This window comes from Manis pentadactyla, chromosome 8 (assembly GCF_030020395.1).
Source record: "Manis pentadactyla isolate mManPen7 chromosome 8, mManPen7.hap1, whole genome shotgun sequence".
Taxonomy (NCBI): Eukaryota; Metazoa; Chordata; class Mammalia; order Pholidota; family Manidae; genus Manis; species Manis pentadactyla.
In genome coordinates this window covers 74225012-74251580 of record NC_080026.1, presented here as the reverse complement: position 1 = coordinate 74251580, position 26569 = coordinate 74225012, and the positions used below count along the sequence as shown (strand labels likewise).

General features: G+C 37.1%; 1 protein-coding gene across 2 annotated transcripts in view; it reads right to left on the bottom strand.

The window, feature by feature from the left end:
* Positions 1–26569, bottom strand: part of PRKG1 (protein kinase cGMP-dependent 1) — a 1239474-nt gene that overhangs the window by 1003502 nt on the left and 209403 nt on the right. The gene's annotated exons all lie outside the window — the stretch shown is intronic.

The following is a 26569-nucleotide window of genomic DNA, read 5'->3' as shown; positions in this document are numbered from 1 at the left end:
CAGGCAAAGCCAAAACAGAGAAGAAAAGAGTTTTTAACAAAAAAGCTCCCACTATACCTCTTCTTTCCTGTTCCTTATTTCAGAGAGCAAAGGAGAATGCAGTACATAGACTACGCTTATATCACCCAAGGCAAAAATTCATCCATCCATCCCTGTAACAAACTTTCATGAATAGTTATTATGTGCCAGGAAAGACACTGGGCAAAGAAATGTGAAAACAAAAATAGTTTTTGCTCTTGAGGAGGTAAGACCATCAGGAATAAAAGCTATCAAAATACAGTTCGTAAATATAAGGAAAAATTACTTCCATTAGGGCAACTGTCTCTCAGAACAATCTTTTGAAGAAAGTATTGCCTTACAGACTTGAAAACAGAGGTCCCCAGAGTTTAAGCAATTTGTCCAAGTACATAAAACTAGCTGTTGGTGGAGCCAGGATTCAAACCCAGGTCTTCTGACCCAAAGCCTTTCTTTCCCCAGTACTAGGCAGGCAAAGCTTTTCTTAAGCATCACCACACAACCTGCTGAGCCCTTTCTTTTAGCATAGAAAATTCCACTTGGGCAACCTACTGCCTCTTGGTTTGTACTCGTGAAACAATCTGAATGGGACTCTACCTGTCATAAACCATCGTGGCTCCAGCAGCCCAGCGTCAGCCTACGTAGAGCAAGAGCTGCTCCGAAGGCAAGGAGAGATGAAAAACAGTACCAGAAGGAATGTTTGCTTCCCTCTTTCGACCCATGACAGAGACAGTTAACAAAACCCAATATTTTCAATTTTATTCATAGTTGTCAGAATGAATTTAAACAACCAGATAGCATTCCCCCATCATTAAGTTGGCACAGGTTTTAAAAAGGGACAAAACTCAGTGTTAGCATTTCATAGCAGAATGGTTAATGTACATATCCTTCAACGCAACCTTTCCACTTCAGGGATGACATTACAGAATTACCAGTTAGGCTTTCTCTCCTGCGCTCTCTATATCCAATTACAAGCCAAGTCCTGTTAAGTCTACTTTCAAAATGACTCTTGCCTCTACTTCTCACCCCATCATCACTATGGAACATCATTTTTTTCTCATTTGACTATTAGCCTCCTTATTGGTCTCTTTAATTCCTATTTCTCACTATTAACATTTATTGTACATGGCCATTCAGATGTATCTTCCAAAGTACAGCTCCAACAGAATTCCTGTGATGTTCAAAAATATCCAGTGGTTTTCCATTGCCTTTCAAATTAAGGACCAACACCATATCCTAGCTTTCAAGGCAAACCATAGTACGGCCCTATCACTACATCCCACTTTTTCCCCAGACAAAATGAAGAAAAGGCAATTCTTAAACTTCAAGTTATCTTACTTCAATAATTTTACATCCCTTCCATAATTTATATGAAGTGTTACTTTTTTTTAAAATCCCCACACCAGTATCCTTGTATCTATTTTAAATCATGTTGTTTTAAACTTTTAATATTTGCAAATTTGGTCTACTCTTATGTTAGATTTATACATTCCTTGGAAGCAGGCTATGCTTCATTTTTCTCTGTGCTTGTCTTCAGCAGGGTTTCCTTGAGGCAGAGCCTGAGACAGGGATTCTTGTGACAAATGCACTGAAGCAGTGTTCTCAGGAGAGAGTAGAGGAGAGAGGAAAGCAGGATAAACAATGGAAAGACCCAGCTAAAGAAGTTGTTCCAAGAGAAATCTAGCTTCTGCCTGATCCTGTGGGAGTGCTGAAACTTAGCATGTACTACAGAGTTTGTCCCATCCAACATGAAAACTAGGCTATTATATACTGCATCAGTCACTCAATGGCCACAGGCCACTTTTGAAGGAGGGCGTATCTTCCCAGGCATCCCTAGGCTAGGTACCTCCCATAAGCCAAAGGGAATACTTTGAAGATGGCAGGTGTGAACCTTTAACAACCAATATCCACAAGGACTAGGGGAGAGGTACACCCACCCAGTAAAGGAGGTCTGGAGAGTGCCCTCATATCACCTACCTAACATCTCTAATAGCTCAAAGCCAAAAGTAAATGCCAAGTAGCTGGTGAAAAGAACTGCTTCCATGGAGAAATGATTTTATTCTCCTATTTGAAGTACATTAATATATTCTTACAAATAGTAAGTGGTTCACTTATTGGCTTAGTCAGTACAGGCTGCTATAACAAGGTAACACAGACAGGGTGGTTTAAAAACATCACGTTTGTTTCTCACAGTTCTGGAAGCTGGAAGTCTGAGATCAGAATGCCAGCAAAGCTGCTTTCTGATGAGGGCCTTCCCCTGGGTTGGAGAAGGCATATTTTTTGTTGTATCCTCACATGGCAGAAAGAGGACAAGCTAGCTCTCTGGCCTGTTCTTATAAGGGCACTAATACTCTTATAAGGGCTCCATCCTCCTGACCTAATTACCACCCAAATGCTCCATTTCCAAATACAATCACACTGGGGATTAGAGACTTCAATGCATAAATTGGAATAGTGGCCATAAACATCCAGTCCATAACACTTATTCTGCTCCAGATAAACCCACAGGCAAACAGAAAGAAAACTGCATGGGATTATCATATTGCATTTTCCTGATTTAAAATGCATTTTTGTACTCACAAGCAAAGTCCGAGCTAAACTATTTAATTTTAAATTAATTCATACCCATAAAAAAAACTGAACTTGTCACTCTTAGAGATTTAAGATGAAGATTAGTGAAAACATTGAGGGCAATTCCTGATGAAAGTGATCATTTTCATTCTTAAGGACATTATGTCTACTAGTGACCCCATCAAGCTACTGATTATGGCAGTAAATATTTGCAGAAGGAGCCAAAGCTTTCTTTTTGCAAACCCAAAAAGAGTCTCTCAGCTGCAGTCAATCATCTTCCAAGTTAAGGACTTTTTTGAATCAATGAATAAAAAAATGAACAAATTGTATTTCATTAGGCAGCATTTTAAACCTGCCACTGGCATTGTATTTCTGCTTTCAATTGTGTCATGTTTAAGTGAATGTCTGGGATAAAATCAGTATGGTTTCATTTTAAAAGCTCTAATAAGAAATGGCTAAAATAAAATGTGCAAGCTATGGAAACTCTAACCTTTTGATTTATGCTTAAGATAATTCATGAAGCACATTTTGAATAACAGCAATGTGCAAATCGTTCTACTAAGAGATACTGTGAGCATGTTGGTGAATAAGGCTTGTTTCCTGCCTTCAAGACAGTTACAGTCTAGAAAGGAAGATAAATATACTGATAAAAGGAAGGAAATAACTAACAAAATGCCTCAATCCCCTGCTCACTTTTCTATTTATTGATTTTATTTACTCAGCAGATTTATTGAACAGCACGTTTGTGCTGTGCATGAAAATGTTGATAGACAAGATACACATGAGCTTTGCCTCTGTCTTCCTTATCTCTCTCACCCTTTCCTTTCACATTCATTAAACTCCAGTCATACATACTTGACCATTCCCAGAATCAGCCATTGAATTTCCAACTTCTAATGACATTCAGTAGAGGTCAACCTTAGGAGTATCATGGGGAGAAGAAATACCCTCACCTCACTTTCATCTCCCTCTTATCTGCTTCTGGGGTTCCCCTGTACAGGCTGAACCCTACTAAAGAAGTGTGGGCCAGGGAGCCCCTGTTATCATCCATGCTGTGACTGGGTCAGGGAAGGTAATGTGGTTGGTCAAGGTAGAGAATAAATCTGCAGGGAAAAGGGATGAACTCTGCCACACTTACACATTTGTATCCTTTTTCAGATTCTGAATTCTTGAGAGTCTAAGTCTGAATTCACATATAACCCTGGTACTTTGGACAGCATTTGGAATATAAATGCTTATTATGTACTTTCTTAATAGCTGTTGCATGACAAGAACAGGGCAAAGGGGTACTAGTGCACAGAACCTAAGGTGGTGTCTGGCTAAGAGCAGTGAGTTGCAGGAACACAGGCTTCACTTCTTGCTAAGTTCTCCATACTGAAGATGCTAACTAGTGGATTTACTAATTCAGCAACACTAGTCTGATACCACATCTCTCAACGTTTTTAGACTGGCAACGTGTGCAAACATTTGGTTAGTTGGTTCATACAGAAAACAGTTTCATATGCAATTCATCCGTTTGCATTGTGATCTCTGAGAAAGGAATGAAACATAAAAGATTTTTGACCATCAGATTTTCATCAACCTTTTGCACCTGTGAGTTTGCACTACTGTTCCTTATCAGAGATGATGCTACTCCTCACCTCCTTCTCCAGAAATTAACTTGTATTTCCAGAAGTGCCCATGGAATCATCATATATATATATATATAAAATAATTTTGGTGGTAACTTACTACAGGAAGATCATGATGGATTAGTGAAATCTGCAGATGACTCTAAATCCTACTTGAAAGGCCACATCCTCTTCTACCAAACCTGTGAGTGAAATTCTCTTAACTGCTAACTGATTCAGTTTCACTCTCAACCTGCATATTCTTGCCAAGTAGCTGGCGTAGGCAATGGCTGAAAGGCTGAGTACATAGGAGAAAAGGTCTAAATCACCCGTAAACTGGATAATCAGTCACTGAGTGATTGAGCCAAGTGTATGTTATGGAATCCTTTTCCATCAAGGCTCTAAAGCAATTTTTACAGACACTTTGTCCCTTGTACAGAAAAATCACTGCTCTTGTAATACAGCATTGGTTTTGAGATTGAGGATTCTACAGGTAAACATTTTAAATTGTCCTACCCATTTATGAGAGAACAGCTCTCAAGTTGTTAGGTCAAACATTGTGAATTTGACAGCATTTTTTTGAATGGAAGACCTTGTGTAAAGTTTTAAGGGTTTACGTGATGCAGCCCAAGTATCTCCCCTTAAACCACCAGCCCTATGGTGAGACAAATGTGCACAGGGACCCTAAGCCATACACTCCAGAGGCCTCCTCCTATTGCAGGAGTTCTACTTTTATGTAGAGAAAAGAGGAAGCTGGCAGATAAGATGATTCTAGTTCATAGGACAAAAGCCATGAGGCCCATCTCCATACAAGAAAGTATGATGCCTCCAGCCCCATTATTCTGGACTCTTGTCCAAAGCCATGGCTGCTGACCTACAAATTATTCTTCTCTGATGGCCAGGGGATCATGTATTCCATAAACAAAATAACCTAAATTTGAATTGAAGTGCAGGACACTAAAAGCTCTTGTCTTTGTCCTCGCCTTCACATCAGCTTTAAGAAGACTCCATGGAGCATCTTGGACTTCATGGAAACGAGTTTAAAATCCAGTATTTGTCCGAAGTGATTCTACAGTACTCTTAAACTCCTAAACCTGCTACTTAAGCTGATCCTCTGTTACTCTCTTTCTTCTGTTCAAGGACACCTTAGTTCATTCAACCTAGCTAGAAAAACACTGGTGAAAAAAAACAGCCTTTTATTTATCTGTCCCGAGTATATACGCTGAATATATTTCTACACCTCTGCACTGCAGTCCTGCAGATTCATTACAACCTTGTAATAAACACATCTTCCCAGAATACACCACCCAGAATTCAAGATACTTGTCTGCTTTCTGCAGTTTCTTCCTTGCCTTCTTGAAATCTTTGATCTATAACTCAATCTCTTACAGTTATCACTATTCATTAGACAGGTGTTTTTATTGATTTTTAATGAGTAAGTCTGGGGACAAGTACTGCTGGCTTGTAACCTTTTGTCCCAGAGTAACTACATGTCCACATGGTCCCCTCCTTCCGGCGGTATGCTAAGTATACGGTATGTTGATGGCCTGGGTTGGCCAAATCCAGGCCCACCTTATCCATGAAAACATCTTATTGGAAGGCAGCCCCCTCTGTCCAAGATTTTGTTCCTGGGTGTGCTGCTGGTACAAACTGATCCCTCCTAGCCTAGCACATAGTCTTTGTCCCCTCACCCTTGGCACACACATAGTCTCTATCCCCTCAACCCATATAAGCAGTTCCCTCTTTGTTCACAATAGCGATGCAAAACCTCATCTAGCCAGCTGCCCCTGGACTCCCTGTATATAAGTCCTAATAAACCCTCACTTGGTCTCTCTGTTAGAGTAGGCAGTTAGTTAGGTGAGGGGCCAGCCCATCACCAAAGAAGTCTCTACCCAGACCACCCTTAAGCCCTTCTTAGTTCCCAGTTCCACAGTCAAGGACACCTGACTTGTCAGGAGGCCCAGAGAGTCAAGGACACCTAGATTGTCAAGGGGCCCAAGAACACAGGGGCTTCCCAATTACAGGGCATGCACAAAGTCCAAAGACCTTGTTCAAAAGCAACCTCACCCATTGAAATAACATCAAAATCTAGTTAACGTTGAGGTTTTGACCACCCTGCCCCACCCAACTTCATTTAGGTCCTTATGGGTAAGGCACCTAGGCACTGAGAAAAAGGTTATATAACCTAGAGATGTCAATCAAAAGACTTAAGATGCAAGGTATTCCCACCAGCAGTGTAGGAGGGTTCCCTTTCTCCACAACCTCGCCAACATTTGTTGTTGTTTGTCTTTTCGATGATGGCATCCTTACTGGTGTGAGGTGATATCTCATTGTGGTTTTAATTTGCATTTCTCTGATGACAAGTGATGTGGAGCATCTTTTCATGTGTCTGTTGGCCATCTGAATTTCTTCTTTAGAGAACTGTCTATTCAGGTCCTCTGCCCATTTTTTAATTGGATTATTTGCTTTTCGTTTGTTGTGGAAACCAGTATGAAGGTTCCTCAAAATACTCAAAATAGACTTACCATTTGACCCAGGAATTCCACTTCCAGGAATTTACCCTAAGAATGCAGCACTACAGTTTGAAAAAGACAGATGCACCCCTATGTTTATCGCTGCACTATTTGCAATAGCTAAGATATGGAAGCAACCTAAATGTCCATCAGTAGATGAATGGATAAAGAAGAGGTGGTACATATACACAATGGAATATTACTCAGCCATAAGAAAAAAACAGATCCTACCATTTGCAACAACATGGATGGAGCTAGAGGGTATTATGCTCAGTGAAATAAGCCAGGCAGAGAAAGACAAGTACCAAATGATTTCACTCATATGTGGAGTATTAAGAACAAAGGAAAACTGAAGGAACAAAACAGCAGCAGAATCATAGAACCCAAGAATGGACTAATAGTTACCAAAGGGAAAGGGACTGGGGAGGATGGGTGGGAATGGAGGGACAAGGGTGGGGAAAAAGAAAGGGGGCATTACGATTAGCATGAATAGTGTGGGGGGGACCCGGGGAGGGCTATGCAAATCAGAGCAGACAAGTAGTGATTTTACAGCATCTTACTATGCTGATGGACAGTGACTGTGAAGGGGTATGTGGGGGGTACTTGATGAAGGGGGGAGCCTAGTAAACATAATGTTCTTCATGTAATTGCAGAATAATGACACCAAAATAAAAAAATTAATTTAAAAAAAAAAGATGCGAGGCAGAGCTTTCCCTCAATTTGTCAACCAAATAATATAAGAAGCAGGGCAGGACTTCCTGCCATCCTAAGAAAAAAAAATGAAAGCTAACCCTAACCCTAATAACAGGGCAGCTTCCTGTTTCCAGACCACCTGCTCTCTGCTCTCCATGGGGAGAGTGTACTTTTCACTTTAACCCAATAAATGCCAAGCTGCTTTTTCTTGCTATCTGGTCTCTCAACTGAATTCTTTCCTTTGAGAGGACAAGAATCGGAGAAACATTATGTGTTTCCAGCCCTTTCCATTGCAACTCACCCACTTGGGCATGCGATCGGACTTGTGATCACACACTAAGTAACCCTGCTAGGTACTGTAGAAATCAAAGCCCTGTCAGAGACAACTTTTGCCCTCAAAGAATTACCACATAACTGAGGAAATAATAGGTATAAATAATCAGAATACAAGCAGAACGTATGTGCCAAAATCAAGGTATTATGTTGAATACTTTTGGAGAGAAGAAAGGTTGTATCATGCTTGTTATGAAATGCAAATTTATTCCAATGCAATTCACATATTAGAGACAACTTAAATATCAAACAAATTCCACATTTGCATCTACACAATTCTATCTGTGGAAAACTGCACCAGGTTGAATTGAGGCTGTGAAACAGTATAGAAAATTCACACATGCACATACCTCCAATATTTACCAATGCTCCCTCTATGTTATGAATCACAGCTATCCACAACTGGGGTTAAAACTTTCTGTGCAGTTTCAGATAATCTTGCTTCTACCCCTTCACAATAACCCAGAAGCACAGTCCTTCCCACACTCACCTCCACTAGAAAACGTCAAGTCTTTTTTTCAAGATAGAGTACTGTATTTACTACAGACTTTATGCATTTCTTAACCAATAAACATGTATAAAAGTGTGCTACCATTTTTAATAGATTCCTATCTTTTATATATATACATACATATGTCACTGATGAAATAACATATACTAACTCCATTTGTCCCATAAGCTTTGTGGTTACTTTTTAGAATTTCCATAATGTGGTGATTTTTAGAAATGTATATGTCATGTTTGCAGAATTGACACATGTATATGTATGTGCCTGTTACTTGAAAAAGTACATAAAACATAAATAAATATAATTTATATAAGACTTCACACACACATTTCCCACCTCCTCTGCACAGACACACACAAACACACATACACACTGGCATTCAACATGGTTGATACAACGAACTCCCTTTTGGGATAAGGATTGGTTCTAACCCCCTGCTAAAACAATAGTACTAAATCCCAGTTTTGCCCTGCCACAAGCCAATTTAGAGTTTCTCTTTTGCATTAATAATAGTGAGGACCACCCTTTCTCTTCACTCTAATACTCAAGTACACAGTAGAGAATTAAGAGTTTATAAAACTGCAGCATGCTTTGAGTTGGAATCTTGCTGCAGCCCAAGTATAAAATGTGTTCCACCTAACCTAGACTTAAAATGCAGTCATTCTGTATAAAACTTGCATCTCCACCTATCACAAATGCTTAACAAATTTTATATACCTAATAAATGTTAGTTCAAAGTTAATTTTGTGAACAACTACTTCCTATAGTTCTGTTGCCATGAGCACAATTATCTTCTTCAAGTGTAATATTTGACTTAAGACACATCCTAAATAATACAAAAGAGAGTATATGTCCAAACCACCATAGCCTTTAATGAAAAGCAAAGCTCAAGATATCATGTTTTTCTAAAGTTAACATCAATGCCAACCTTAAAATGACCTATGTGAATGTTAATTTATTCTTCACAACACTCTGAGTTTGCCTCCTATTTAGGAATTATTCACTAATAAAAGGAAAAGAAAATACATTGCCCATTGTTGTTTTTTGAAGAGTATAAACAAAGAAAGCCCAAACTAACCAACCTTGTTTCTGAAGTTGGCAAAATGTCACACTTGTTACTATAGGAACAGAGCCAGTAATTACATTATCTTTGTTTCTTTAATTTAAACAGCAAAAGAATTGAAAACTTAAAAACTGATATTTGTGCTGAATTAAGGAGGCAGTTCAAATGCAAAGAACACTAAGCTGCCTCGGGGATGAATGGGTCTAATTCAAAGACACTTAATTATAGCACAAAGATAACTAAAGTCAGCATCAATTGCTGAATGAGACATCATTATCAGTGGCAAATGAGCCCAAGAATCAAATTTGAAGCTGTATGAGCTCAGGTTTTTTTTTTTTTAAGTACAGTACCTTATTCCTTAAATGAGTTCCCATCAATGTCTAAATACTAACATGAAGACTTTGGTTTCCAGAATGGACAAACGTGGAGCTGGTTTTGACACAAACACCATAAAAAAACTAATATGATGCTTAATCTGAGTATAAACATATTTTTCCATTTGATGCAGCCTAGAGAAAAGCAGACAGTCATAGGACTTTGGAATTCCTTCCTACCTAATAAGAATAACAATAATAATGGGTAAAATAATAATCAACAGACTACCAAAACTTCCAGAAAATTTGGACACAGAAACTCAATTATATTTTTAAAATGTTAAACCTGATACTAAATATTAATCTTTTACTTTGTGCCCCAAATCTGGTACAACTTGTAGAATATTAGACATGATCTCTTTTCTTTCTTTTTATTTTGGTATCATTAATATACAATTACATGAGCAACATTATGGTTACTAGATTCCCCCCATTATCAAGTCCCCACCACATAGCCCATTACAGTCACTGTCCATAAGCATAATAAGATGCTATAGAGTCACTGCTTGTCTTCTCTGTGCTATACTGCCTTCCCTGTGTGCCCCCCTACATTATGTGTGTGTTAATAGTAATGCCCTTTTTTCCCCTTATCCCTCCCTTCCCACCCATTCTCCCCAGTCCCTTTCCCTTTGGTAACTGTTAGTCCATTCTTGGGTTCTGTGAGTCTGCTGCTGTTTTGTTTCTTCAGTTTTTTCTTTGTTCTTGTACTCCATAGATGAGTGAAATCATTTGTTACTTGTCTTTCTCTGCCTGGCTTATTTCACTCAGCATAATACCATCTAGATCCATCCATGTTGTTGCAAATGGTAGGATTTGTTTTCTTCTTATGGCTGAATAATATTCCATTGTGTATATGTACCACCTCTTCTTTATCCATTCATCTACTGATAGACACTTAGGTTGCTTCCATTTCTTGGCTATTGTAAATAGTGCTGCGATAAACATAGGGGTGCATATGTCTTTTTCAAACTGGGCTCCTGCATTCTTAAACTAAATTCCTAGGAGTGTAATTCCTCGGTCAAATGGTATTTTTATTTTGAGCTTTTGAGGAACCTCCATACTGCTTTCCACAATGGTTGAACTAATTTACATTCACACCAGCAGTGTAGGAGGGTTCTTCTTTCTCCACATCCTCACCAACATTTGTTGTTGTTTGTCTTTTGGATGGTGGTCATCCTAACTGGTGTGAAGTGATGTCTCAAAGTGGTTTTGATTTGCATTTCTCTGATGATTAGGGATGTGGAGCATCTTTTCATGTGCCTGTTGGCCTTCTGAATTTCTTCTTTGGAGAAGTATCTGTTCAGATCCTCTGCCCATTTTTCAATTGGATTATTTGCTTTTTGCTTGTTGAGGTGTGTGAGCTCTTTGTATATTTTGGATGTCAAACCCTTATTGGGTATGTCATTTATGAATATATTCTCCCATAGTGTAGGATGCCTGTTTATTCTACTGATGGTGTCCTTTGCTGTACAGAAGCTTTCTAGTTTGATATAGTCCCACTTGTTCATTTTTGCTTTTGTTTCCCTTGCCCGGGAAGATATGTTCATGAAAAAGTTGTTCATATTTATAGTCAAGAGAGTTTTGCCTATGTTTTCTCCTAAGAGTTTTATGGTTTCATGACTTACATTTAGGTCTTTGATCCATTTTGAGTTTACTTTTGTGTATGGAGTTAGACAGTAATCCAATTTCATTCTCTTACATGCAGCTGTCCAGTTTTGCCAACACCATCTGTTGAAGAGGCTGTCATTAGACATGATTTCTTAAAAATCATCTCACATTTTACCAAAAGATTAAAAAAATTTTACTTTCATGGTGAAAGTCATAATAATATACTCAAGAAATACAGAAAAATAATTTGAAAGTAATGGATTTGAATTGAGTGTAAAGATAATATTTCAAAACAAATAAAGATAAGTAGAAAGCATTTAGCTTTCATTCTGAACAATTCACAGTGTTCCTCACCATCCCCAGTGGAGGTCTTTCAGTAAAGCTTTAGGGCGTTCCTTCCCTTAGGAATGTTGTCTGTTTATGCCTCTCTTCCTACCTGGCCTGCCTGTGACTAGATGTACAAATGTGCAGATAGGATGATTGGAATTGGCAGTTGAGCAGGGGTTGTGGGAGGATGTAAAAAAAACAGGGTTAAGTTAATGCACATTTTGAGAACTGAACCTCTTTCTCCTTTACTTGTGATATCTGGAGACCAGCCACAGAGAAGTTGGGTTTCTGATGAGAATAAAACAGGTAGAGATTTGATTCTGGAAGTGTTTTTTTGGTTGTCTTTTCCCCTAAGGTTGAGTCTTCCTAATTTACCAGCATCTAATTTACAAACCAACATTTTCTACAGAAGTCTTACAACTCCTGCCACAGCCATAGCTGAAAAATATTATAACTAATAATAGAGACAACTTATGGATTCAAAGCACAGCATGATAAAATGCAAATTAAGTAGCACTTTGTTTAAAATCAAGGCAAAATCCTTAGCATGTTATTCAAGACTTGTCATGATCTGGCCCTTTCCCAGTTCTTCTTCACCCTCAATCACTTCCTAATATGTAACCTGTGTCAGTGGTTTATAAACTTTACATATATAACAATCATCTGAGATGCAATGCTTATTTTTAAAAAGGCCAAGCTCCATTTGACCCTTCTCTTGATTCTCATACAGTGGGGATAGGGTGAGGTCCAGAAATTTATGTATTTACCTCCAGATGATTCTGATACAGGTGGTTTCTGAGCTGGATTGATAGCAAGTATTTTATGCTTAATCCCCATTCCCCAAATGGTCATGCTCTCATATATTTCATGACTTCCTTTTCCACCACTTCTGTCATTCAACTAATAATTACTGAGCACTAATCTAGGCTAGATCATATTCATCTCTGAAACCTAATTCAAGCATGAAGTTCTCTGGTAAGGATTTCATGATCCTTACCAGCTAAATTAGGTGTCCTTTTTCCTCATCAAGAACCCTGATGTTAGCTTCTTTCTAGTATTTAAATAGTTATATCACAATGACTGGTATACTTCTCTTGTTTCTTCCACTAAACTATGGACTTGATACAAAGCAGATGATTCTAACAAATACTTAATAAGTATATGAGACAAAGTGAGTGAATGAATGAACTGACTTCAAAAATGGACTTTCAGATATGAATGGCTTATCCAAGTGATACTCCCCAAGTAATCCCCTTTCACAAGATAATGGAATTTTCTACTTCACTTTACCATATTTACTGATAATCCATTAAATTAGAAGTTCATTGGAGTTAATAAACATTTTCCTTTTAAGATGAATTTATCAGGCTTTTTACTGTCATATAGAATGTTCTAATTGGATTGCTTTTCCCCTCAGGCTCACTTTCCTAATTCCTCTGCACCATTTCTAATTTGTTTTGTACATTATTAAGTCTTGAGAATATTTTACAATGATTTTTTAAATAAAAGTCTAGCCTACATTTTTTCTGTTGGGATTTCTTATTCCAAAATAGTCACATATATGAATCACAATTTTTTGCATCAACCTTCCTGGAATTTCAGTTGTACAGAGACCCATATTCACCCATTCTATTTTACAGAAGGGAAAAATGAAGTGCAGAGAGGTTAAGGAAGTTTCTAAAGGTCAGGCATAGTCCTCCCTTCTTCACTAAATATTTAAGATTCTATTTCAAAATGGCAAATAAAACTGATGATTAAAAAATGCACAGTTTCATTTTAGAAGAAAATAATTCTATCCTATGTTATCTGTATGGTAACACTAATCCACACACTACTGGCTTTTAAAATAAAGCACCAGTGGCATGATATTATTTAAATCTAGAATTAGGAGGGAATGGAAAGTTTCTCAGGGTATATGCACGGCTTTAGTCCACAGGACTGATGACCATTCAGGTTAAGATATTCTGAAAATTAATATATGACACTATAGATTTAGTAAGACTTTTAATAGCATCAAAACTATTAACTATAGGAGAGTCCTCTTCGATATGAGGCACAGATTTATATTTTACTCACCATTCACCCTATGGTACTGAAGAGATCTAATATTTCAGTTAGAAGCCTTGAGGAACTGTGATGTAAATGACAGAATTTCCAGAATCTCCTGACTAGCCTTAGTTCATTTACTTATTAATAATAGGTGTTTACCACTGCAGAGCCTCCCATTGATCTGGGGCAAAGGGTGGAGAGAAAACAGCCATTCTCTCCTCTCCTCCATTCTGGTACATAATTGGTCTAGCATCTTGCAGTCCCCAAGGACACACCCATGGAGTTCCTGCTGGAAGGGGTGGGTGGGGGAGGCAGAGGGTGAGCTGCGGCTGGAGGACACTGAGGGTGCAGAGCCTGGCCAGCAAATTCAAGCAAGCTGTGAGCAATAAAAATGGTTTCTCCTCACACATCCTTTCCCTTGACTTATTTCGGTTTGACCGGTTTCATAAGGGATTCGTCCTGGGCCAGGAACACCCTTCCCCGCAAACTACAGTAATTCACTGTGCATGTGAAATATAATAGACTTTCCCTAACTCACCAAATAAATGAACTTCTCCCTAAAATGAAGTTGAGGTACTGTATTCTTACTCCTTGGGTTCCAGTACTGGCTCTGCTACTTGTATGATTTGGTCAAATTTCTTTATCCCTCTAGCCTTAATTTTATTGAATATAAAATGGGGATAATAATAGTACCCAGCATGTAGCATTGCTATGGAGATTAAATGAGGCCATTTAAAAGCATTTAGCATAGTACATGGCCACTAGGGAGTCAATGATAACAAATTATCATCATCATCATCATCATCATCATCACTATTATCAGTCTCACAGTTAGAAACAAGAAGGAGACAAATAGGGAATAACATGAAGTCTAACTTCACCTAATTATGTTTTGAATGCTTACTACAAGCTGAGCCAGAGACTGCTCCAGTAATTTACATACATTTTTCCTTCACAACAAACCTATGAAATGGTGCTACCGTCTGAATGTTTGTGCCCTCAACATGCATACGTTAAAATTCTAAACCATAAAGTTGATGGTAATAGGTGGTCCAGCCTTTGAAATAAGGCACTATTTGGGAATAGAGCCTTATGAAAGAGATCCACAAGATCTCTGGCTCCTTCTACCATGTGGGGACATGGCAAGGGGTGCCAGCTATGCCACAGAATGTGACCATGCTGGTGCCTTGATCTTGGACTTCTCCAGAACTATGAGAGATACATTTTTATTATTTATATGCTACCCAGTCTGTGGTTTTCATTATAGCAGCCCACAGGACTGAGACAGATGGGTACTATGTCACTCATCTTGCAGAGGAGGAAACTGAGGCTCACAGAAGTTACCTGGGGTCACACAGGTAGTAAACAAAAGTGATGAGATTCAAATAAGAGCAATCTTAGCTATTTCTCAGAGCGTTACACAACATGGTTCACCCAGTTTAATCTCTCAGACTTGTATTTAGCTTGAGGACTACTAATATTAAATCTTTTAATAAGTTGGGTGTTCAGAGACTCAATGAGCCTAAACTGATAAACAAATCTTAGAAGTATATCAAAGAATATTATTTCCCAGCCCCTGTTCCACTGGTATTAGCCAAAGCATTTTAGCGAGGAGATAGGTGAAGACTAAAAGGGTAGGGAGTTAAACAATGTAAGCCTATTAATGATGACCACCACTTGGTTCTGTCCATGTGAAGTGACTGGCATCAGAAAAGATACGTTACATCCTTGATTTCATTTCTTCCACTCACATTCACATGACAACAACACGGGAAAGATTTTCACCTCTATTTTATTATGAAGTGGAGGTCCAAAATGCTTAAGCAACATGTTCTAGACCTCAATGCCCCATTAAAATCCAGCTCCCTGATTCCATACAATATAAAGCCCAAACACTGTATTAAATGGAAGTATTGATGCCCAAACAAGAGAAACAGGGGACAAGGGAAGAGAAGGGAGCTCCTGGGTGTTTCCACATTTGCCCAGCATTTCAGGCAATGGAAAAACCTAGTGCCTCCAGTTCTTTAGGTTCCATTTTTTAGAATATCTTCCTATCATCCATTATTGCTGTTTCTCTCATTGGCTCCATGAGATAGCTATTCACATTCACTCTGTACGTTATTTGCATTCTCACTCCCATTAGTGTCTATCTGTTAATCTCTTTCTATCACACCCCTTGCTCACCAAGTGTTTTTTATTGTCTGGATTTTTTCTCCTGTTGCCAATTCATTGACTTAATTTACTCAAGTATAAACTTCAGTGAAGTCATTTACATGATCTGTCATCTGTAGACTAGCTTCAGGTAGTTAAGTATTGCATTTTATGTTTTCTTATTTTTTATTCAATTCTTTAGTTACAACTTAATTTGACTGACAAACATTGTATCAGTAGTACAATTATTAATAAAAGAAAAATTTAATGTAAAACACAAAATATGAACTGGTTTTAGACTATAGACATGACCTAAATACAACCTTGTAGTTTATGAGATCAAGTGTAGAATGACTTACACCTGTACATACTCACACACATAACCAACCACTTTGAACCCACATTTCTAAGATCTGTGTGTAGTAAGTCACTGGTCAAAGAAGTAGAAGATCTGGGTTAAAATCCTAATTCTGTTTATTACTTGTGTCCCTTAGGTAAATCATTCTAGAACTCTGATCTTCAGTTTCCTCATCTGTAAAAAGGGCACAATAAGCCACACTTACAGAGTTGTATGGATGACATGAGCTAATAAATAAGGCATGTAGCTTTATATATGTCTAACAAATAGGCTCCCAATATATAAATCCATTTACAAATAGTATATCAGTCTCATACTCCTTTCAACTCCAATCCTACATTCATATTTAATTTAATTATGTTGGTGACTCTGCAGGATAGCTATCTGGTTCAGGCTATGTCTCATATGGCCTTGTATATAATAGACATTCAATAAATGTTTGTTGAATGAATAAACAACTGTAACCCAAGAATTCATTATGTAACCTCTGTAGTTACTGTTTATAAATAAAGGTTTCAGAACCCAACAAAATAGGAATGAGCTACATGGGCAACATGGAACAAGTTATTTTTTTTCCACCACCCATTCACAGGTAGGAATTTGCTTGTACCTTAAGGCAAAATGGCTAAAATATCCACATTTCTGCCACAAATCTTGTTTATTTAATTCAGTTCTCTATATCCTTCTCAGCTATATACCTCTTTTGTCCCTATGAGAACACAGATTCTTCTTTGATTTACAGAAGTTGTAAAACTTGGACTCTTCAAAAGCAAGATGCTATTTTGACTATAGAAAGACTGAAAAAGCAAACAAATCCTATTCTCATCACAGGAAAAGAAAACTGAAACTACATATGGTGATGGATGTATTAAACTTGAATAATCGCTTCACAATATATACATATATCAAATCATAATGCTGTTTGCCTAAAACTATTACAATGTTAAACATTGTATCTCAATAATTTAAAAAAAGCTCACCAAGCAATTCTAATGTGTAACCAACAACGTGCATTAAGAATGTGTCTTATTGTCCAGAATTCAGGCCTCAGAGTAATACTATTCTTATCACTATGATATCAATATACAGTTTGAAAGCATCCAGCAATGTCTTACATTACGGCCCTGATAGTAGTGCAAAGGATCCTATCCTCTGACCCACTACTCCTAAAACCATCCCAAACATGTACTTTGAGGACCTTTTGTGCAGTGGTCTTTGCTTTTCTAACCAGAGCACCAGCATATCATACGGCTACCACATTTTAATTGGCATTTTCTTTGAGAACATCTAAACATTGGCCAGAGTTACAACTATTGGCAATTTGTTTACCTTAATATCAACCACCAGAATGAGCAAGTAATATTTACAGAATCTCTACTTTGCAACAAACATTGTGTCAAGCCCTATGGAGGGAACTGGAAGAAAGACAGGACATAGTCCTGACACTGAAATGACTTGATCTACGAAAGGAAAACTAGGAAAAACTAACATTCTAAATAAAACAGCTAGACAATAAGCAAGTGCTAACTGGGTGGTATTCAAGAAAAATACAAAATAGGTGAGGAAGTGATCAATATGGCCAATAATAATGACAACTTCTGCTTACTGAGCATTTACCATGACCTGACATTATTCTAAGAGCTTCATGAATGTGAACTTATTTGAGGCTCTTAACCTTAAGAGCTGTTATTTTCTGCATTTTACCCATAAGGACTTTAAGATAATGGAGTTGAAAGAATTTGCTCATGGCCAGAGAGCAACTAAACAGGGTGCCTGCATTCAAACCAGTGCCCTTGCTCCAGAGTCAGAAATGGCTCTACTGAAGAGGGAAACTGGCACCAAGTCTTGAGGGGAAAGTAACATCTCCCATAATTGTTTTTATTTACGTGAATGGCAGGGTGTAATTCAGACTGTCCCCAAAGCTCTGCCATATACTGCTGTATGACCCTGGTCGGGGTGCCCCCTCTCAAACTTCAGTTTCAACACCTACAAAATGCTGGTCCATTATCACTAAGTACCCTCTTAGTTCCATAGCCAAGTATAATCTAAATGAACACAAGAAAGACAGGCGGAAGTAACACAAAGACAGATGTAACAACAGGAGGCATGCATATAAAGTGAGAACTAGGAGAATGAGAGCAGTCACAGTCAGCTTCTAGTGTTCTGTGAAACACTACTGACTTCACCCACCACAGGGATCTTAATGGCTTTGGTGTCATGAAAGATAAACAAAGAAGCTCACTTTGCTCTGAGTATCAGAAAGAACATGGGACTCCAGAAAAGATGGATATCTGAAGCCTCCTCTCCCAGAGAGAGAGTTTCTCCTGGAACTCGGCAAACCAGTATCACTGCGTACTCCTCTGAGTAGAGCATACAATGCCAAATGTCCCTTTTCTAAAGGGCCTCTTCACTTCATGACAGCACTTCCCTGGTTTGTGAGAACCAACTTCCCCTTTATTTTTTCTGGGTTATGCAAAGACCCTCAGGAGGCTGTGGCTTTTTATGGGAAGGGTCCACAGAGTAACACTGCCAGGTGGTATCTTAATGCAGTCCAACCTTATCACACAATGGGTAGCTAGGTCAGTTCAGCTTAATAGCAGATATATCTGCCTCATTCATAAATGATTCAGAATTCTATACAATTTTTCTCCTTGCTCTTTCCATCTCTGTTTTATTGGAGATTCTGTTTCTTGAATTTGCTTGATTCTGGCCTGGGTCTTGCCCTTGAAATGTGGTGCCCACATTGCATTGCCTTGGGTTTTCTACGGAATTTGACACAGACTCATTCTATGTGTTTTCTTTGTTTTGTTTTGTTTTGTTTTTTTCATTTCTGCATACTTGTTACCAACCACAACTCACCTTCTATAATATCAGCCCTGGCCTGACCAGAAGTATCCAGTCTCTGATATTCCAGGTATTAAAAAATTTGCCATATAAAAATGTTACTGTGTTTCAAGTTACTTCCTGAAGGATCAGCTCATCATAATTTTATTCATTCATTTGTTCCAATTGTGTTTTGAAAAAATAAAGAGTACACAGGCATGAAAATATATTTCAGCATATATTTGACCTAAATCATATAAGTTCGATATTGAAAGAATCATTTTGGCTGGCTTTATTAATGTAAAAGAAACTATGAAATAAAACATCCCATAATTGGGGTGTAAAGTTGTTAGTCACGATGAAAACTTCATGAAAAACTTTATGATCTTCTAAAGTTACTCATGAGTTTTTTTCTTCTTAGAATCTGTGTCATCAAAAAATAGCCCGTGGCTAGAGGAGGTTAGTTATAATTAAAGGACCCTTCATATAGATGAGACTGAGGCCAACCAGTAGTGAATAAACACAGCTGGCTCAGCCCTGAATTTCCTCTTTAGGATTTATCAGATAGTGGAAGAAAATGGCATTAAGTGTTTAGAACTTGAGACTAAATCAACTAGGAAAATTCTATACTGCTAATTTTCCATTCACATGGTACTAAACTTGGGAGCAATGGCAGACAGAAACACAAAGAGCCCTGCATCAGTGAGGACCATGAAACAGAGGAAAGCTTAATTGCATAATTTCCTTTTCTATCAGCAGAATAACTTTTTTTCTCTCATATGTCAAACATATTCAAGCAATCAAAACAAGATTTAACAAACTTTGGGTCGTTTTTACCACCCTAGTGGTCTCAAACACTTAAGAAGAAATAATAACTTCAAAGAAAAAAGAAAACTCCAATTGTTCATTTTAAATGTCATATACAACTATGGTATTTAGACACTGTAGCCTTATTATTTGAGAAAGCCTTATTATTTGAAAAAGCAATAAAAGGCTATATAACTGCAAAAGGAAACTCACAAGTTGGCCAATTTACTTGGAGAAAGCTGGAACAAATTTTAGAGCTTTCTTTGAGATATGAAAATAAATTACTCTAATTTCAATCTGAGTAATTTACGTTTGGTTTGCCCAGGCTATTCCCTTCTCAGCCAAACACACTGAAACATATTCAGGTCTTTGGGTGTGTAACTCCAGGAGGGAAATATGTTCCCAGCCTGAGGCAAATTACTTTTGAAACTGAAATCAGTCAAAGGGAGAAATAAAGTGGGAGAAACCCATTTATTGCTTACAAGCAGTTGTCCACTTCTGCTCGCCCATGTCTCTCGTGACCCTGCTGCAACAGAAGGGACCCCACCCAACCTCTGCGGTCCAGATATAACCCTGCTCCCCCCTGTAATCACCTTTTGGTATGGAGATGGACTACTTCTCTCCACCCCTTGGAAACACATATTGATATGGAGATGTACTAAGGCCAGATGACAGATTCTGGAAATAATGCAATGTTACCCACAGGGTGGCAGGACAAACCTCAGACTACACTGAAGTTCCTCAGCAAATACACTGTAAAATGTTGATGTCTGAGGGAAACCAATACCAGGAGGAAACGTCAACTTTTAAATAATTCTAGTCTATTTTTATGAATTCTTAAAATTTTGATATCCTCACTTGGTACTACAATTATATTTTCTTCCAATTACCCTGGTTCCAAGGAAATAATAGCCAAAATTTTAAAACTAAATGGGACTTCAATGCTTTCATTTAGATGTAGATCCAATTATGAAAGTTCCTTTTACACACTTCCAATGAAGGTGTGGGGGGACTTCTCTTTACTAGAACTTTGCAATAAACTTTAAATATATTGAATTTTTTCATATGAATTTATAATTCACACTAACCTCATATTTCAAGATTTATAAAAATAGTTTTCAAGGTAAATAATAAGCAAAATGTCCATTTGGACTGCTAACATAAACATGACTGTATAAATCAGACTCTTCCTTCTTCCTCCTGGGGAGCACCCAAAAGCAATTAAGACAACAAAAAAATAAGACCCTGCAAGATTCATTTTCAGCAGAAGTAAGAAACAGGTATAATCCACAGACTTTAAAATCTGGGTAAAGACTGATCATGAAATTGTGGCACGAGAGGGAGTGGAAAGAAGCACAGAGAGAGAGAGGCTGCAATGGCGAGTATGTATATGCCAGGAGACTTCAGAAAGTGGTGGGAAAACTCAAACATTCAAAATCTCACAGAAGTGGCACATTCATAAAAAACAGTCTCTGTGGCAGCAGAATTTAAGTAAGCCTCTATATTATAAAATTAGCATATTGGGAAAAAAAAACCCTATTCTCTTCTCCCACTCCTCCCAGTCCTCCTTCCCAGCAGCTCCTGACCCATCCTGAGACACTGCTTGTCCAAAGCAGAAGTACAAAATCCCAGAAATGAAGGGGCAAGACAAAAGGAGAAGATGCAATGAGATAGGAGAGAATTCCTAAAAGAATTATAGGAATCAAACAAAGCCATCCAAGAAATAATGAAAAAATTAGAAGGAGCCAAAGAGAAAGTAGAAATTGCAGAAAACACACTAAGGGAAACAGAAGACAAAATGAAGAATAAAGAATGAGGTGGGGGAAAGGAATTGGGAAAGACAAGTGGGAAAATGATAAATATAAGAGACAGGCAAAGAAGATCTTGGATATGTATAATTTCTTTTTTTCCTGGAAGAAAATCAGAAAAATACAAGTAGATAAGAATAGAATTCAAGGAAAAAAAATGTGGAAACAAGAAAAGTCTTGAATTATATGTAAGAACAGTCTTCACTGATACAAATTCTTATAATGTTATTTAAATTTAAAGATACAGAAAGAATTCTTCAGGCAATAGAGCAAAAAATGCATATGCAGCAAAAATGACTACAAAGAAATACAAAATGTACACAGATCATGTACCTTAAAATATGTAGGGAAAGTTGCCTAAGTGGTCACCAGAAGAAAGCAATAAACCAAAATGCTCTCACAGATTTCTAACAAATCTTTAAGGAATAAACAATCTGAAGGCTATTCAGTGTTTCAGAGAAAGGAGAAAGTTTTCCAGATTTTTTTATGAAGTGAGCATAACATTGTCTCTAAAACTGAGTGAACATTTGTAATGCATAACACATATACAGACAGACATATATACACATGTAAAACTAGAGATCAATCTTATGTAAGACAATCTATACATGAATCTTAAAAAATGTTAGGAAATAATTCAGCATTAAAAGATAAAATATCATAGATTATTCAAGATTAGGGAATCTAATAATATAATTAACCATAGGAAGAAATTAACATGATTACTCTACAGCTCCTGAAAGGCTTCTGATAAAATTCAACAGTCTTCCTTGATAAAAACAAAAAACACTCAATAAATGGGAATAGATGGATATTCCCCTAACAAAGTTTTGTCTCTTTCTGATCAATGAGAAAATTCTCAATGAAGTCAAGCATGATACCTGGGGAACACACATTTATATAAAAGAACAATCAGAGTCACAAAGGTTAGAAATATGGAGAGAATAACTACTCATATTTGTAAAGGTACTGCTGGTTCCTGAAAAAAACAAGATAATCAACTGAAAATTGCTGTGAATAATGACAAAATCACTAACATATAAAGAAAATTAATATAAAAATCAATAGCTTCCATATATTCTTTTAAAAAGTTAGAGAGCTAGAATATATAATAAGAGGGAAAAAACACAGAAAGTAACTGAAAGGATGTAAAAAATAGCAATAAGCTTAAGCAACATTCAACACATAAAAGAAAATATTGTAACACTATCAAGTGATGCCAAAGTAGGCTTAACTCAACAGAAAGCCATGCCATTGCCAAGTTCTAGAAAGAGGATGGCCTTACATTATAGAGCTGTCAGTTCTCCTCATGGTAATTTATTATATGATGCCATTCCAGTAAAAATTTCTGACACACTTTTTATTTTTTAAATAATTTTAGAACTAGACAGGGGATTTCTGAAGTTTATAGAACAAAAACCCAAAGAGACCATCCAAGAATTTTCTAAAATAGTAAAGAAATGAGCCAGAACCTGCCTTACCAGATATTAAAACTTAATAAATCTTTAATAATAAAAGCAATATGTCACTGGCACACAGAAAAATGGAAAGAAAAAAATTCCAGAAACAGCCAAACAAATTGGAACTGATGAAGCTTGCATTTCAGAACAGAAGAGAAAATGGTGCTGGCACAGCTAGGGAATTTAGGAGAAGATAATGTTGGCGCCAGCCCTCACACCATCAGGATGATGCCCAAGCAGATTACAGATAAATGCAAGAAGGGGCGGAGGGGCCACTGTTATCCTAAGTGTTTGGAGAAGGAGAATTATTTGTAATCTCAGTCGGGGAGGCCTCTGTAACAATACCAATAACTCTAAAACATATAAATGAGATTTAAAAATTCAATGACAAAAATATCTAGTGCTTTTTTGGTCTTTAAGGAAAAAACAAAACCAATTCCTTAAACAATGGAAAGACAAACGCAAATGGCTCCTATGAATAAGGCATTTAGTCTCATTCATTCAAAGAGAAAAAACAAATAACATCCACTTTGAGATATCATCTACTACACAATAGCCCAGTTTGATAACAACCTCTCTGGTAAGGCTGGAGACATGAGACACCCATTCGCTGCTGATGGCAGTGTAAACTGGTGAAATCCTAAGGTAGGTAATTTGTAATATTTAACAAAATTACCAATTCTTATATTCTTTGAACAGCAATTCTACTTCTGGGAATTTATTCAACAAATACACTCTAAAAGTGCAAATAATGCATGTAAGTGGTTATATTTATTACATTACTGCTTGTCACAGCAAGATGGAACCCATCATCATGCCATAATAAGTAAGAGTGTGTGCAGGCATAAATAAGAATGAGATAAACTTTTGACAGATGGAAGCAGTACATGTATCTTATGTGTTTCCATTTGTGCAAAAGGGACAGGGAGACAGTGTATGTTTGTATGTATGTCCTTGAATATACTGTAAAAAAAATCTCAAGAGGGTTAGAAAAGAATTATTGGAGAGGAAGCAGGTAGAGAAACAGGTTGATGGATTGGAAATGAGTGGACAGATAACAGTGCAAAGAGGAAAACTTTTACCTGTACATATCTCTTTGTTATTTTTTGATCTTGGTATTCTGTGGATAATTTCCTTTTTTTAAACCCCTCTTAAGACATTAAAATTCATGTGTCTTTTGATCAAATAATTCTATATTTAGGAATTAATCCTAAGGAAATTGTTTAAAATGTGCACAACGATGCAAATATAAGAAATACTCATTGCAGAGTAGTGCGTAAAGTATGTGTGCAAGAGAAAGATAAAAGAGAAATCATTCAAATGTCAAAAATGCAACAGTATAGGATTATTTAAATAAATGTCATAACATTTATACAATGGAATACTTTGCACTTATTAATAACTGTGCTGTAAAAGAATAATTAAAGATTTGGAAAGATGTTCACAATATATTTATATTTATTCATATATATATTTTTTGTTAAGGTAATTAAACAAGGGGGCCACATACCTAGGTAGCTCTAAGGCCTTGGAAGCCTACATAAACAAAGCAAAACCTAAGTCAGAGTCAATGCACATGAATCTAAGAAAACAAAAATTAAGAACAGCCAATCACAATCAATCAGGCTTTCCCAAATAAAGCAACTGCTTAAGTTACAGCCAGTCAGATAATTCCTTGCTTTGCTTATACGTCTTCCCTAGGTCCTGCTGCACGCTCCTAACCACTTTCAGTTTGGTACTGCATAATTCGAATTGGCATTTGCTCAAATAAAAATTCTTGTAAATTTTAATGTGCTTCAGTTTACCTTTTAGCAGATCCAAAACATCATGAACACTATAATTCCTTTTTTTAAGTGTATAAACATATCCTTACACATACACAGACTGAGATGCAAAGATTACAGACCAAAATAGTTAATAGCGGCTTTCTTTGGATCATGGGATTAAGATTTTAATTTTTATCCTTTTGTTAACATTTATTCTAAAATGAATGTATGTTTCTTTTTTAATTTAAGAAGGTTTAAAATCAAACATCAAAGTAAAATAAACCTCAATCCATGTTTGTTTGAACACAGTAATGTAGAATCTGTTTCATCAGGGTGTTGTAATTTTGTCAGGCTACAAAATTAAAATATTGGTCTGATCTGGAGATGACTATAACTTATTTCAGACTTAATAGTCACCAGACACTCTTACAAATACTTCCTTTACATTATCTTATTTAATGCTCATAATATTTCAGTAAGGTTGATATTGCTATTGTCCCACTTTATAGGAGATAGAAGTGAGTCCTGGTAAGGTTAAATAACTCTTCCAAGATCACACAGCTCACAAAATGGCAAAGCAGGACTGAACTCCATGAAATGTTGGCAGATTTTCCAATTCTGTGACACTGCCCATAATGATAAAACAAGTTGAATATTTGTCAAAGCCCTGCTTGACGGTGTGAGGTGTCATCAGCAGCAGAATCAGTTACAGGAGGTTGTAGATGTCCTGGAAAGTCAGTAATCCAGAAGCTAAATGAAAGGGACTACAGTCTCTGGACACCGAGGGATCAATTAGCCCCTCTCCTGTGCCTCCTGGCAGTAGACCTTTCCTGTGGCCTACAACTGCCAGAGCTGCATTTCTGCATCTAAAAAGTGGCAAAGCTAATAACATCAGTCGCTTGGCCTGAGTGAAGTAAGCGGCAAACGACACTCCTTTACTATGAACTTTTTTAAAAAGACCAAAGAGTTGCACAGTTTAAAATTAAGAACTTGATGGCATTAGCTAAGTGATATTGCCTAGTTATATTACATTGGGTAAAATTAAAAAATAAACAGAACCTGCTGGTGAAACATTTTGATCTAGCTATTTTTAAAATAAAATAGGAAATTTCTCATGAGTTTCATCCCAACCATGACTAAGTGACATGTAAGGCAACTAGAAGTTGTAACGGCTAAATTGCCACTTGCTCATTTCTTCTAAATTACCATGGCTGCAGCGGAATAAAGATACATAAACTTTAGCAATGTTTGAGAAGAAAAAATGTCGGTTCCTATTGGTATACAAATTTCCTAAATATTTCAGTTAAATGAAAGAAAAAGCCACAACATTCAGATAAAAATCTCTCAAATCTGGTGAAACCAAATTGTTCTATAAAGGGAGTTAAGATGCAACACTATGAACAATGATCCATTAAAAAGGCTTTTGGAGAAAGGCTGCCGATGAATCACTTTTATCTAATGAATGCTAATAAAAATGGAATTTAGATGGAAGAATCTAAGATACCACAAAACATGCTTGTTCACAAATACCATTGATTTTGGGAGTAAAGATGTCAGAAGAGATAGATATCTGATGGGAGATTGAAGTAGATGCTATGTGTGCTTGTGTTACAGGACATGACTGAGACAAAAATAATTGTGGTACGAGAATGGTGAAGAGATTTAACTTGGGAGCAAATACCAATCCATTGGTCATGACTGCCTAGAATAATGTACTGAAGATGTAATGAGG